The sequence below is a fragment of the Stegostoma tigrinum genome, chromosome 23, assembly GCF_030684315.1.
Source record: "Stegostoma tigrinum isolate sSteTig4 chromosome 23, sSteTig4.hap1, whole genome shotgun sequence".
NCBI classification, from domain to species: domain Eukaryota; kingdom Metazoa; phylum Chordata; class Chondrichthyes; order Orectolobiformes; family Stegostomatidae; genus Stegostoma; species Stegostoma tigrinum.
In genome coordinates, this window is record NC_081376.1 from 31,724,803 (window position 1) to 31,739,897 (window position 15,095).

The 15,095-nt window shown below is 40.8% G+C and overlaps 1 protein-coding gene across 2 annotated transcripts in view; it reads right to left on the reverse strand.

The window, feature by feature from the left end:
• The window catches only part of rab11fip3 (RAB11 family interacting protein 3 (class II)), a 94,018-nt gene that overhangs the window by 71,051 nt on the left and 7,872 nt on the right, over positions 1-15,095 (reverse strand). The window lies entirely within an intron of this gene.

Below are 15,095 nucleotides of genomic sequence, written 5' to 3' on the forward strand. Positions count from 1 at the left end.
ACTGGGAGGCCATTTAAATCACGGCTGAGCTTTTCTTAAAAAAAAGTGTAGTCATGCTCAGTCTCATATCCTTGCATTATCCATACGCCTAGAAATTTATTGCACAAATACCTTGCATGGCCGAATCACCATTAAAAAAAACTGACAAACCCTTGAGTACATTCCGAGTGTGGCATCAAAATAAAAATTTCAAATAAAAAAGTGGTGAGAGATTTTTGTTTTCTTCAGCTAGAAGTGCAAGGGCACTGGTCAGGATTCCCTAGATGGCAAAGTGGTTTCTTCACACCACATACTATGAACTAATCACAGCTCTACTATATAAGATTACTTTGGCCAGGAAAAGTTAACTCATTACATAGTACTCACAATACGGATGTGAATCAAATTAAATTTGTCCGAGAATTCTGGCTGCATGGTGGTTCACTGGTTAGCACTGTTGTCTCACAGCACCAGGTTCAATTCCAGTCGCAGGCAACTGTGTGCGCAATTTTCACACATTCTCCTAGTGCCTATGGGTTTCCAGGTGCTCTGGTTTCCTCCCATGTCCAGAAATGTACAGATTAGGTGGATTGGCAATGGGAAATGCAGGGTTACAGGGATAGGGTTGGGGGTGGGGGTGGTCTTTGGAGGGCTGGTATGGACTTGATGGGCCAAATGACCTGCTTCTACACTATAAAGGATTCTATGATCTTATGATTCAGGAGAACTTCATTAGTATACTACATCATCTATAAAAAAGGTGGACAAGGAAAATCTGTGCCCTCACACCCTTGTGAACACAAAATCAAAACAGGAATTTCAAAGGCATTAGAACAGAAGTCAGACATTTCTAATCTTGACCTGCTGTGTATATAACCAAAGCCTTTACCCTTAGGCAGGCACTCATACAGCTTCTTGCAGCTGAAAAACAATTCCTGATTTACGAAGGCATTCCAACTGTACCTTGTTTTATTGCCAAATGGAAAGGTCGCAACAGAATGGACATTTTCTATATCACAGTTGCAACACCTGTACTGAATGTGCTATGGTGTTGGTGGGGAAAAAAAAACTTCTAACCTGCATCCAAATAAGTCGAACTCCAGCAGAACCTGCAATTCAATTGTAATGACACCAATACTGAAAGCAGGTCACTATCAACCAAAAAACCCAAACAGTAAGAATTCTTTGGGGACCATTATTGAAAGACTCAATAGCCCACATAATACAGCATTCTGTTACATCCCAATGGATGATGTGTTTATCAACCACCACCTGAAACCAAATCAGCAACCAAAATAACACATTATTTGGAACCTTAACTCATTGTCCATCACTGCTAATGTCACTACATTATTGTTGATGATAATCTATCAATTAGCTCTTATCCAAGCTAGATAAACGTGCAACATACTAAACAGAAGGTGAAACATTTGTTCAGAGAGAAAACGGAGAGTGCCATTATCTGGGCAATGCTGCCACACCAGCTCATTGCCTTTTAATCTTTATGAATCAAAGCAAATACAAAAGTTAAACTGAATTTAAAAAAACTAACAGATAAAAGGTTCATGAAAACTAGCATGGCTAGTAAGGGAAATCATGTTTAATTAACTTAGTCACCAAGTCACCAAATTCCCATCTCCGAAAGAATGAAGTTCTCTCACTTGTTATGATGACTTATGATACAGGGGAGGCAATGGCCAAGTGGTATTAAATCGCTAGACTGTTAATCCAGAGACCCAGGTAATGTTCAAAGGACTGGGTCCAAATCCCACCACAGCAGATGGTGGAATCTGAAATAAATAAACAGCCGGAATTAAGAGTCTAATGATGATCACGAATCCATTGCCAGGTTAGTCGGGAAAAATTCATCTGGTTCACTAATGTCCTTTAGGGAAGGAAACTGCCATCCGTACCTCGCCTGGCCTAGTCTATACGTGACTCCAGGCCTACAGCAATGTGGTTGACTCAACTGCAATAAAAGCTGGCTTAGCCAGTGACACACTCATCCCTTGAATGAATATAAGAAAAAAACCCTTGCAATTTCATTACTCAAGTGCCTCCTCCTGCAGAAACTGAAAACGAGCAGTTATCAGGTGACAAAACATCCTTCATTTTGGCTTTTAGAAACCTCAGGCCATTCACATTAGTCCTCACAAACAACTAGGAACCTCTTCCAAATTTAATTTCCTTCCACTGCTGCTGCTTTGCTTCTAACATTCTAGTGTAGAATCTTGATGTGAATATGACAAGCATGACAGCATGGAGAATTGAGCCTGCAGGAGAATGTGTTCCAGTGCCTCCACAAATACATCCAAGTCAGTGACCACACCTCTAAATCCATGCCTTTAAAATCAATTCAGCTAGAATTGTTATTCTGACCTAGCATTGACTAGCACAGGCCTTCAACACAGAATAAGACTTTATCTACAGGTGGCACCATTATGGTACCACAGGAGGCCCAGGATGGACATGTCGTCTAGGGAATTGGGGAGGTGGGGAAGAGGAGGAGTTAAAATGGTTTGCGACTGGGAGGTGCAGTTGTTTATTGCAAACCCTTGCAGGAACAGCAACTCGTATACTGCTTGGGAACCCTGCAGCCCAATGGTATCAATGTGGATTTCACCAGCTTCAAACCTCCCCTCCCCCCACTGCATCCCAAAACCAGCCCAGCTCATCCCGCCTCTAACTTGTTCTTCCTCTCACCTATACCGTCCTCAAGCCACACCTTCATTTCCTACCCACTAACCTCATCCCACTCCCTTGACCTGTCTGTCCTCCCCCGGACTGACCTATCCCCTCCCCACTTATCTTCTCCTCCATCCATCTACCTTCGGTCCACCACCACCCCCCTCCCCCCAACACCATTTATTTCAGAATCCTCTCCCCATCCTCCTTTTTCTGAAAAAGGGTCTAGGCCTGAAACGTCAGCTTGTGTGCTCCCAAGATGCTGCTTGGCCTGCTGTGTTCATCCAGCTTCACAGTTTATTATCTTGGATTCTCCAGCATTTGCAGTTACCATTACCTCTGATAAAGATTTTATCTTACTGCCTTCAAGTTCCACCAGTTCTCAAATTCCGGAGAACTAATTTTGAAAGAGGTTTTGTATCTTTTTCAAACCCCATTTCAAATACACAACATCCTTCAGCCTAGTGTCTTTGTAATCCTCCGAGCTCTAACACTGGCCCATTTCTCATTTCCTTTCGCATACCTAATCAAGCTTTGTCATGTGAAAATGGTAAAACAATATACTGCAGGAAGAGTTATTATATTCCATACAAGGGCAGGATGGCAGAAAGTAAAGGCAGGCAGGACAAGCACTGCTCATCTTTGGACAGGCTGGCAGGGCAGGCAGCTCAGTATCATGCTTCTCCAACATTCATCCAGGATTGGGTCTCATCAGTTACTGGGATGCGGCCAGAGTACCAAGAGACAGAGCAGCTGCTTCCCAGAGGTCCGTGACTCCAGGCTTGGTGCTTATCCATCCCCATTGCTCACGCACCAAATTCTTAACAGCAGGGGGGAAGTGGGACTGTGTCCACTGACTAGGCCTTCTAACTCTTAGCTCAGTCCAAGGTGGTGGTGATTAGCTCATACTAATGATGACATGATTTCACTCCTCCCCAGGGTTCAGACTATTGTTTTGCTTAAAAACATTATTTCTCCATTTTGAATTCACTTTCAAGTGACTACTTTTTTTGTTCCCTTTCTCCTGCAATCCTGGGTTTGTGTCATTAGTAGTGAAAAATTGCAGGTAGGTTCTCACTACATAGAGACCACTAAAGGACTGAGAAAGAAAAGCTGTTGTCCAAGGGATCCATTACCAAGTAAGAAATAAACCCAGATAACCACAATATGCTGGAAATACTTAACGCAGGTTTCCAATTCTCTGTTCTTACATTGTTAGTGTTTACCATAATTGCCAGTCTTCCATTTGCTTCACAAGCAGGGAAGTGCTTCTGAAGTTAATGAACTGTTACATAAAACTTGGATTTAAAGTATTCCTCAAATTAGTTTCCCAGTCTGTTCTTAGAATTCAATTGAACTTCATACCTCACTATTTTCCTATAGTCACTAGTTTGCATGCAGCCTAGATTTGGCATTGAGAAGTGAGGTTTATCTTCTTTGCCACTGACACTCTTGGCAAATGTTGTAGAAATGCATTAAGTAACTGATTTTTATTTTCAAAAAGAAATGACTGAATTGAAGTGTTGAATGTGTACCTGAATTGGGTTGCAAAGACCAGTACAACTGAATGGTTTCTTGAATAAACTTAGAGTTAGAGTGGCTACTTGGCACTGTTAATTTTGATCACTAAGATCACAAGGATACAAGGCTATCGGGAAAATGCTGGAAAATGGAATGAGAAAAGTTAGGTTTTTAAACCAACACAGACTACAGACCACAAGAGTCTTTTTCTGTGTAGTAAACCCCGAAGAATGACTCATTGTTTTAAAGGTTACTGTCTCTGGTTTAAATGTAAAGAAGTAGCAAACAAGTTAGAAGAGCTCTGATTGGGCACTAAATGTAAAAAAACTTACCACATTTCTAGACTAGTCCTTTCTGCACCCAAGACATGGTTACTATCCAACACAAGAATGAATTAATACTCTCAAATGCACAAAAGCAGACAGACATTCTCAAAATTGAGCTAATTACTCAGACATCATCAAGAAGGGAGAAAACTACCTCACTGATGCCCACTCTCTAATCTCTACGACATGTGCTTCCACTTTACATGAATTTATAACAAGTAATGAAACTGGAATATCAAGTGCTTAGTGGAAATGGTGACTCAGACCAGGGACTACTTTCAAAACATCAATTGTTGATTTATCAAATTCCAATTATGCCAATTAGGACTAAGTGTACTGCCTCATTAAACAATGTCCAGAATTGGTTAGAAGCCACAAGTTTTCTGGTGTACAGAAATATTCAAAGAGCTGTTTGAATTAAAAAAAACTGTATTCAAGTTAAATGTTTATTTTCCCAAATACAAAAGATGAAGATGGAATTAGAATCGTAGTATCCCCACGGTGCTGGAAGAGGCCATTCCCCCAGAACCCTCTGAACAGTATGCCACCCAGACCCAGCTCCAGCCCCAACCCTATCCCCATAATTCTGCATTTACCATGGCCAATCCACCTAATCTGCACATCACCGGACCGTAGAACGAAACCAGAGCACCCAGCAGAATCCCATGTTGACAGGGAGAATGCGCAAAATCCACTGTCAAAATAGTCACCCAAAGCTGGAATTGATCTGGTGTCCGTGGTGCTATGAGGCAGCAGTTCTAACCACAGCCACTGCGCTACATTAGGGAGGTCCGGTACAACTTTATGGGAAAAGTCACCCAAGCTAAACATCAAGCATTTCAATAGCATAGATACAATGGACTTGATATAATTAAGAGAATATACAGCTGAAGATTATGAGCGCAGGGGAGGAAATGGTTCCAAATCTCTGATTACGGCTGCTAAAATGGAAGCACAAGGAAGACTGAGTCAATGGCTGATCCTAGAAGGCCTACTGAAGCAATGGTGTGAGATGCACAAATAGGGCAAAAAAGTTGGAGGAGATTTCTCCCCAGCTTTGATAAGGGGTCAAAAAAGGATGAAAAAAAAAAGTCATAGCAGAGCTCACAATTTTGTTTAGAAGCTTTGAAGGCTTTAGGAGCAGTGGAAAATAAAGCACAATGATGGAAAGCAATGTTTTAAATGAAGACTGGATAGATTGAGAAAGGATTACTTTTCAAACAAAATTAAAGACAGCTTGAGTAAAGACAATCATTCAGTTTCAGCATGAAAGAGGGCTCATTACTAAGTTATGGGGATAGAATTGAGGGTGCAGAAGGTAGGTTTTGAGAGTGAGTGCGTACACTAAGTTATGGAGTACAGCTTCAGAAATTAACAAGGGAGTGGAAAGTTGGAATCAGCTAGACATAATCTAACTTAAAAAAAGCTCCTTACATTTGGTGTAAAGATGGAGAAAGGGCAAGGTAACAAGTGATAGCAGTTTTAGAAGGAATCATTGAGTGTACAAAAAGGAGTCTACCATTATTAACTTCCCTCCAGGATGATTGTAAACTAGTTATTGCAGAGAAGAGGAGGCCTAGTAAAACCAAACTGGTAAATTAATTACCAAAATAATACCTTGTGCCCTGCATGAGCAATTCTCTTTTTTGGACCTGTTAAGGATTTCCAGGGATAAGGGTGAATGACTGAGCAAACTGACAACTGCAGAAGTGTCATGGAAGATTTAAAGATGGGCCAAAGAGTGCGAAACCACTTAAGTGCACCTGAAAATAAACAGGATGGTTTTTCTAATCTACTCACTCCTGGATGATTGTGGGAAAGTAAGTCAGGAAAGCAAGTGGTTAAGTCTTGACTACTAAAGATGGTGAAAATGGGCAGGGTATGTCATAACAATTGCAAGTAAAATTTCTTTGAATGGAAAAAAAGGTAGTGGAAAAATGCACCAGGAGAATTGTTAGTTTAAGTTAGGGTGACGCAAAGGAATCCAAAGCAAAGTATCTTCATTTATTCCCTGAATTTGGTCTAAGTGCAGAGACTGAACCAAAAAATAAAGTCCCACATTCACTTCCCAAAAACCAATTTCTATTCCTTGGCAGCAAGAAAGCAGCTCAGCAAATCTTTAGTCCGGTTAAAGCCAATTATGCAACAAATCCAACACCACAGAACAGAAACATAGTAAAATTCCACTGATATGCTGTATAGCACAAACATCCCTATGAAATATAGTAAATATCAAAGCAAACAACCAATACCTTTTCAATAATTCAGTAGCAATGTCTGGACAGGATACAGGAATGTCAAGCTACAAAAGCAGAGAATCGGCTTAAGAAGAATTTATAATTCGTTCTAGCTACAGCTTCAGCAACATAGCAGCTTTTAACTCAATTTGTTGCTTTTCATGAGTAAAATGCAAACTGCAGTTTCTGCAATCAATATGTTCTGCCTTGCTTGACCACATCACACCCTCCGTAAAATAAACACTCAGCTTTGTTAAGGGGAAACCTTTATAAAAAGAGGGCCACAAAATTAAAAGTTTTAAACTCTTCCACATACACTATTTGAAGTAATTCGGCACCAAATTTTCAATAACAATAAAATGATGGCAGGATCATCTACAGTACTATCAAGCAACACCTGCTCAGCAATAATGCTGGTTTTTGTTCTGCCATTCTGCTAAATTCATTAGAGCCTTGGTTCAAATATGGTCAAAAGATCCGAATTCCAGGTGAGGCAAGGAGAGAGTGACAGCTCTTGGCATCAAGGCCACATCCGTCCAAGTGTGGCATCAAGGAGCCCTAGCAAAAATGGGAAATCAATGAGAAAGGTGGTTGCTGGAGGTGAATCACCTCAGTTCAAGACATCTCTGAAACAACTAAAGATTGCTTGAAGTCCTGCAATGAGCTTCCCAAAAAGCTCAGAAGTGGGGATGTTCACTGATTACTGCACAATGTTCAGCACTATTCATGATTCATCAGAAACTGAAGCAATCTATGTCCAAATGCAGCAAGATCTGGAGAATATCTCAGCTTGGACTGATAACTGGTGAGTAACATTCACACAACAAGTATAGCAGGCAATAACCATCTCATCACCACCTCTTGATATTCAATGGTGCTCCCAATGAATCCTCCTTTAACGTTTTAGGGTTACCATTGACCAGAAACTCAATACACAAATACAATGGCCACAAGAGCAGGTCAGAGGCAAGGAATACGTCACCAAGTAACTCGCTTCATGACCCTCCAAGCCTATCCATCATCTACAAGGCAAAAATCAGGAGTGTGATGAAATACTTTCCATTTGACTTGAGTATAGCTCCAAACACTCAGGAAGCCTAACACCAAGAAAAATGTAGTTTGCTTGACTGGCACATCTGCACCCTCCACCACTGGCACTCAGCAGGAGCAGTATGTATTGCAGAAACTCAGATCTTTACCCAGCACCTTCTAAACTCACCACTTTCATCTAGGAGGTCATGAGCAGCAGATATATGGGAATATCACCTCCTGCAAATTCACCTCTGAGCCACTCACCATCCTGACTTGGAAATTAACCACCATTCTTTCAATGCCACTGGGTCAAAATCCTGGAATTCCCTCGCTAATGGCATTGAGAGTCTACCTACAGCGCATGGGACTAAAGCAATTCAAGGCAGCTCACCACCTTCAAGGGGAACTACAGATGAGCAATAAAGGCCAGCCTTGCCAGCAACAAAATCCTAATGAGTTAAAAGAAAATTCAAGGGGATTGTTGAGAATGGGAAGGAGGCAGAGCACAAATACAGGATTGCAAGAGTACAGGATAGCGGGGATTAGATTAGAAAGTTAAAAGGCCAGTTTCAATCCAGTCGATCAATCAAGCTTACCCAAGCTCATGCTTGCAATCATGTTCTCCAAGTATTCCTTTATCACCAATTCCAAAGTGCCAAAGAAGAATCATTAAATTTAGCAGATAAGCAAAAAACAAAAAGAATGGAAGGCACAGGATAAACAAGTAAGCAAATTAAAAGTTAAGACACAAGGGTACAAATTGATAACCCAAAAATAACCTAATTTACTCCTGTACAAAAACAGAAGTTGCGAGCAGGTCTGCCAGCATCTGTGAAGAGAAAATGAAAGTTAATGTTTTGGGTCCAGTGACCCTTCCTCAGAAGGTATACCGTTTTTTTCAAAAACACTGTTTTTGTTCCTGATTTACAGCTTCCAGTTCTTTTGGTTTCTACTTACTCCTGCCCTGTTTTCCATTTGCTAACGAATCCTCAATCCATGTTGATACATCATGCACAGCCTCATGCATTCAGTCATACAATAATCTCATACAGCACCTTATTCATTAAATATCCAAATAAACTAAAGCAGATTAATCCTAGAGAGGAGATTGAATTACAGCATTGTTTTTTAGTAAAAAACAGAGAAGAGATCATATAAACAACGAAGCGGTGATAAAGGAGAATAAAAAGAATGGAACTAACCTACCCACTTCCAACACAATAATTGACAAAATATATTCATAACTTCTCAACGATTAAACAGAATGGCTGCTTCCAACAGGGATGCTGTACTCTTGACCAACCTTCCCTTACAAGGATTGAACAATGTTCCTGCTGGGCTTAGATCAAGATTTCTGCAGACTTGAAAAAACTGCCAGTTAATCTTTGGATTGCTGATTGTCTTTGGTTCAGTCTGAATAATATTGCTCAACACTCCACACCCAGAAAAGAAAGGTGCTCAGATATTCAAAGTTTATTGACAGAAGATATGTGACAGTGACTTTAGTTCAATTTCTGCACATCAGCATACTAGGTTTAGAAAACAAATGGGTTTCTTAGAGATACACGAGGGCCTGCAGAATCCACACCAAATGGGGAGGTTATGCAATTTATGCACACAGCGAGACAACATTCAGATTTTTGACTGGTAACTGGGAAATAACATTTGTCACACAGTGGCCAATCAAATGACCACCTTCAACAGAAGAGAATCTAACCATCTCTCCTTGAAATTCAAAGACAAATTACATTTCTGCTGCCCAAATATGAAATAGGCTAGTTATTTTGACACCAAATGGATCAGTTCCTAGATGCCCTCAAATGAAGAGGCACCTGCAATGACTGTGCTCTCCAACAGAGCTCAGCAAATCTCTCGAAACCGCTGGGTTAACAACTTGTTTATTGTGACTTGGAGTACAAGTGGTTTAAAAAAAGGCCTTCATGTTTTCAAACTAGATTTGTTTTTTTAAAATTGATTAGAAATAATAAACAAGATCATTAATCATATCTTCAGCTTTTTATTTCAAATGGGTAATTACATCAAAACAAGGTTTAAAATATAAATATCTTCATATCTTGCAACTGTAAAAATAGATGAACACTGGGAACATCCTATTATAATGTAAGTTGCAACACTGCTCTACCACATAGAAGTATGCTCCCACATTTTAAATGATTTCCGATACCATGCAGCATACTCCTTATCCTGATGGTGTAACAGGGAGAATAAGTGGACACCTTCCACTTACAACTCTTAGAACAATGGTTATAGGTGGGGAAAAAAGGTGACTGAAAAAATATTACAAATGGTGTAGGCCATTCAGTGAAGATAGCTCATTCCACTATTGAATAAGATCATGGCTAATCTGATCGTTTGGCTTTCAGCCAACGTTTCCTTTCCTGCCTGCATCACCAGCTCTAGGTTAGAAATCTGATTATAATCAAGTCCAATTGATTTGACCCAAGTTCAAATGAACACCAGAAAATAATTACATTGATCAGGAGTTGCACCTCCTCTTTTCAGTGTTATTTTTATATTTAAATGTGTTTTCCCCGCTCCCCCCGCCCCACACCAATTTTATAATCAAGAAGAAATATCCTCCCAGTGTTTAACCTGTCAAAGCCCCTAGAGAAATCTTTCCAAATGATCACCTCATTCTATTAAATTAGGAGTACAAAGTCATCTTTGACCTCATTTCAAAAACCAGACTAGTAAACCATCACTGATCTGTAGGAACCTATTTATGTCAATCCATCTATCCACACATGCAAATTTACTTTTCAAAGTGTCAAGTACTGTGACTTTGGGGGAAAAAAAAGGGTAACAAAGTTACCTTGGCCAAAATTATCTTTAAATAAATAACTGTTGGCCTGTTACGATCCCAGCTGGTGATACTAATAGACAAGTGAGATCCAGAACAAAACCTGGTTTGATAGATTACCGAGATAGTAGGAACTGCCAATGCTGGAGAATCTGAGACAACAAGATGTAGAGCTGGATGAACACAGCAGGCCAAACAGCATCAGAGGAGCAGGAAAGCTGATGTTTTGCGGCTAGACCCTTCTTCAGAAATGGGGGAGGGGGAAGGGGATTCTGAAATAAATAGGGAGTCGGGGGAGGCAGATAGAAGAGAAGGAGAGGAGACAGGGTTAGAGTTAGTAAAAGGTGAGTGTAGGTGGGCAGTTAGGGAGGGGATAGTTGGTCCAGTAAGAACGAACAGGTCAAAGAGCTGGGATGAGGCTTGAAATGGGAGAGTGGATACATGGGAGGACAGGTCAGGGAGGCGGGTACAAGCTGGGCTGGTTTTGGGATGCGGAGAGATTTTGAAGCTTGTGAAGTCCACATTGATACAATTGGGCTGCAGGGTTCCCCTCTCCCGTTTCTGAAGACGACCTGAAACGGCAGCTTTCCTGCTCCTGATGCTGCTTGGCCTGCTGTGTTCGTCCAGCTCTAACCTTGTTGTCTCAGATTCTCCAGCATCGGCAGTTCCTACTATCCCGATAAAGGTAGGAGACAGTTTAGAACGATAACGCCAAAACAAAAGTGAATATGTTTACTACATCCGCTACAGTAACAGTAAAAGCAAATCATTATTTGAGAATAATGAAGTGTGGAGCTGGATGAACACAGCAGCCCAAGCAGCATCTTAGGAGCACAAAAGCTGCCGTTTCGGGCCTAGACCCTTCATTGGGAAAAGGATCTAGGCCCGAAACATCAGCTTTTGTGCTCCTCTGATGCTGCTTGGCCTGCTGTGTTCATCCAGCTCCACACTTTGTTATCTCAGATTCTCCAGCATCTGCAGTTCCCATTATCCCTGAAAACAATTATTGTTTTGTGCTTTTCAAAATCCGGACTGAAGAAAGAAAGATTATAAAACTAGTGTTTTGCAAAGCAAGTAACCTGATATTTATGGCAAGTATTGTAAGACTTCTGAACTGTCTTTTCAGTTTTCCCCTCTTTGCTATTCTTTCTGCACACTGCCCCACCTCCCCCCACCCCCCAAATCATGAATAGCAGGGCCCACGTTCCATTACCCCAATAAGACATGACAATGTTGAGGTGAGACAAGATCATAATTTCTCTGGATGAAGTTTCCACTTGACTGACTCCTGCCACTTTCCTGTCCATGGACTTCAGAGGAAGTCATGAGGTTCTTTTCCAAGCCTGCTGGCATGAACTTTGATTCTGAAGATGCGAATTTTCTCCATTCTAATAACATTGATACTTCTATACAAAAGTTCTTCCAGCTTGGAGACTCCACAGGCTATAAAACATGAAGGTGGCTGGCACCCCAGAACAAGTTCTCCCCTTCTCGGGACAAAACTTCGAATGTGAACTCAGCTCTTCTGTTCTGGGGTCAAAACAAAGTTGGTTGCCTTAACATGTTTACTCTACTTGTTGTAAACACACTAGTAGTTACACTACAGGGGTCCTCACAGGCCTTTGATTTGAAGTTAGAAGCTTCCTTCACAATGAGGAAATATTCAGGACACAATGACCTTTTATAGAGCAGTTATAGAGCTGCTTGAAATCCCTTTGCCTACATTTTAAATTTCAACTTCTATAGATGACTAGTACTTAAACAAGCTAGTCTATCTTGAATACGTCAAAAAAAGCAGACGTGACTATAGAACAAAGTTAAAATCGAGAACAGTTGAGATCTACATGACTTAATTCTTGCAAGATCTTCATAAATAATTCAAAAATTCAAGGCATTATAATATTACATTTATCAGTTAAATATAATGATGGATTTTCAGAAGCAACTTTTCTAAGATCCAGGATAAGGACTATGCTGTATAGAATTTGATCTGTCTGGGTTTATACTTTCCTCAATCTGTTCAGGATGAGACAGTAAATTATCTTGCAAATTACAGAATAGAATCCCATTGCAGTGTGAATACGGGCCACCAACAAGCCCATACAGTGGCCTTCTGAAGACCATCCCACCCAGATCCATATCCAAAGTCCTGATGAAGGGTAATACCCTGAAAACATTGACTACTCATTTCCTCCAGATGCTGCCTGGCTTGCTGTGTTCTTCCAGCCTCCTGTTTGTCTAACCCTACCCTATAACCCTGCTTTAAACCATGGTGAATGCACCTAACCTACATATCCCCGGACACTACGGGCAACTAAGCATGACCAATCTACCTAGCCTGCACATCTCTGGACAACAGGAGGAAACCAGAGCACCCGGCAGAAACCCTCACAGACACCGGGAGAATGTGTAAACTCCACACAGTCACCTGAGGGTGGAATTAACCTCAGGTTCCTGGTGCCTTGAGGCAACTATGCTGACACAAGCCAAAATATATCTAATGTTGCCTCTTCACAACTATGGCTGTTGTATATAGCCTTATCTTCGATCTGCATTACAGGTTTCAAGTTTGACAAACTGTTTTCACCTCAGCCAATGAGCATGCACCGTAATTCCCCTTTCTCTATCCACTTGCATTTTTCAGTTAAGAATCTGGCCCAGAGGAAACCAAAACTTCAAAGCTAGAATATTAAGTTGCACGCACAAGACTTGAAACTAGTACATTTATCAAGGTTTGCTGTTGTGTACACCACTCATTACAGCCATGAATAGTCAAATCATGGAAACTGTGACTCACATCTGCAATTTTCAGCTTATCATGTTACCACCACCTCCTAAATCTTCTACTCCCTCCCACTGTCTACACAATCAACTATAAAGCCCTCCCCCTCTCAAGCACCACCACCAGCCAAGAGCATCTGACTTTACCATTACTAAAAATGGAGCATACTTACAACAGGTGAACCCTGCTTCACCAACAGCATTAGGCCACTCCACTCCACTCCAGTTTGTAGTCCTAGCCACCCACCAAAAAACAGCACTTCTGGCCAAAATTACCATATACTGCACCTAATCCAACTTTTAGTCTAGCTGAGTTAGAATAGAAGGAAGGTGGCAACTCCCAAAATGATGCACCATAAATGCCACAGGATAAGCAGCAAAAACAAAAGGCAAAGGCCAGAAATAACACACCTAACAAAACGCTGCAGGTCAGTGTAAGTCGAAATCAGTGATCCTCTAAACAGCCTCTGAACCAATTAAAATTGTGTTATTAGCAAAATTATACAAAAATTCACAGACCAACTTCAGTCTCCAAAAAGACTGGTTAATTTAGTAGCATCTCAGCATAATAACACAGCAACAGGAAATCTTCAAAACAGGTGACAGCAAGAAATATCTATCGCATTCATAATGAGAAGTTTGAGGAAGGGTCACTGAAACAGAGACATTAACTCTGATTTTTCTTCTTAGATGCTGTCAGACCTGCTGAGCTTTTCCAACAACTTCTGCTTTTGATTCAAATACCAAATTCTTGTACCAGCAGCCAATGTGCATAGTTTACCTAGACTTGCTGAACCACATTTCCTACACCATCACCCAAAAGTGTCCTAAGGTCAGAGCTGCTTTCTTGAATTATTGGAGTCCATTTAGTTAAACTTTTCTGTAGTAGTTTGGTACAGCTGGGAGGGCAGTTTAAAAAGATAATTACATTGCTGTAACTATATTCCAGCGTGTGGTAGAATTTCAACCTGTGCCTCCACAATATTGGATTACCAGTATAGTGGTTTTACCACTATACTAACAATAAACATACTGTACCAGCCAAAAGAATCAATTTCAAATCTTTTGCAGAATTAGCAGACCACAAGGGAATATCAATGCCCCAAAAGCAGGATACAAATTGCAGAAGGAGAACAGAAAGGAAGAAGAGTGGCATACTTCAGTTTGCTATCCAACAAGCAGTGATGAAGCATGTGATGCTGTTCTGAGGCAGGGTCACTGGACCTGAATGTTAACTGTTTTCTCCTCCAGAGATGCTGCCAGACCTCCTGAGCTTTTCCAGCAACTTTGTTTTTGTTGCATGTGCTGCTATTAATGGGGTCAGGGCAGGCTGAGATATAATATGTCTTTCCCACTTTGCTCCTTATTGAACCCAAAATGAAGTCCAAATTAGAATCTATTTTCAAATTGAAAGGGGTGGACTTATTAGGCTAGGAATTCAATTTGTCAATTGGATTTAAAGAATCCTGGTCAAAACAATGAAGTCTGATATTACAAATGAGATTTCAGAAGGGTTTGCTTTGAAGAGTGTTGTGCATTTCTTCAAATACAGGACCAGTCAAACTAGCTCAGTTGCTTTATGCCAGGTAGTTTCAGAACCGCAGGCAAAGCAATACAAGTAAATGTGACACAAAGCAAAACATTGCTGATACTAGAGATCTGTACTAAAAACATCAAGTACTAGAGCAAGTCAATGGGTCTCAACATTTGAGA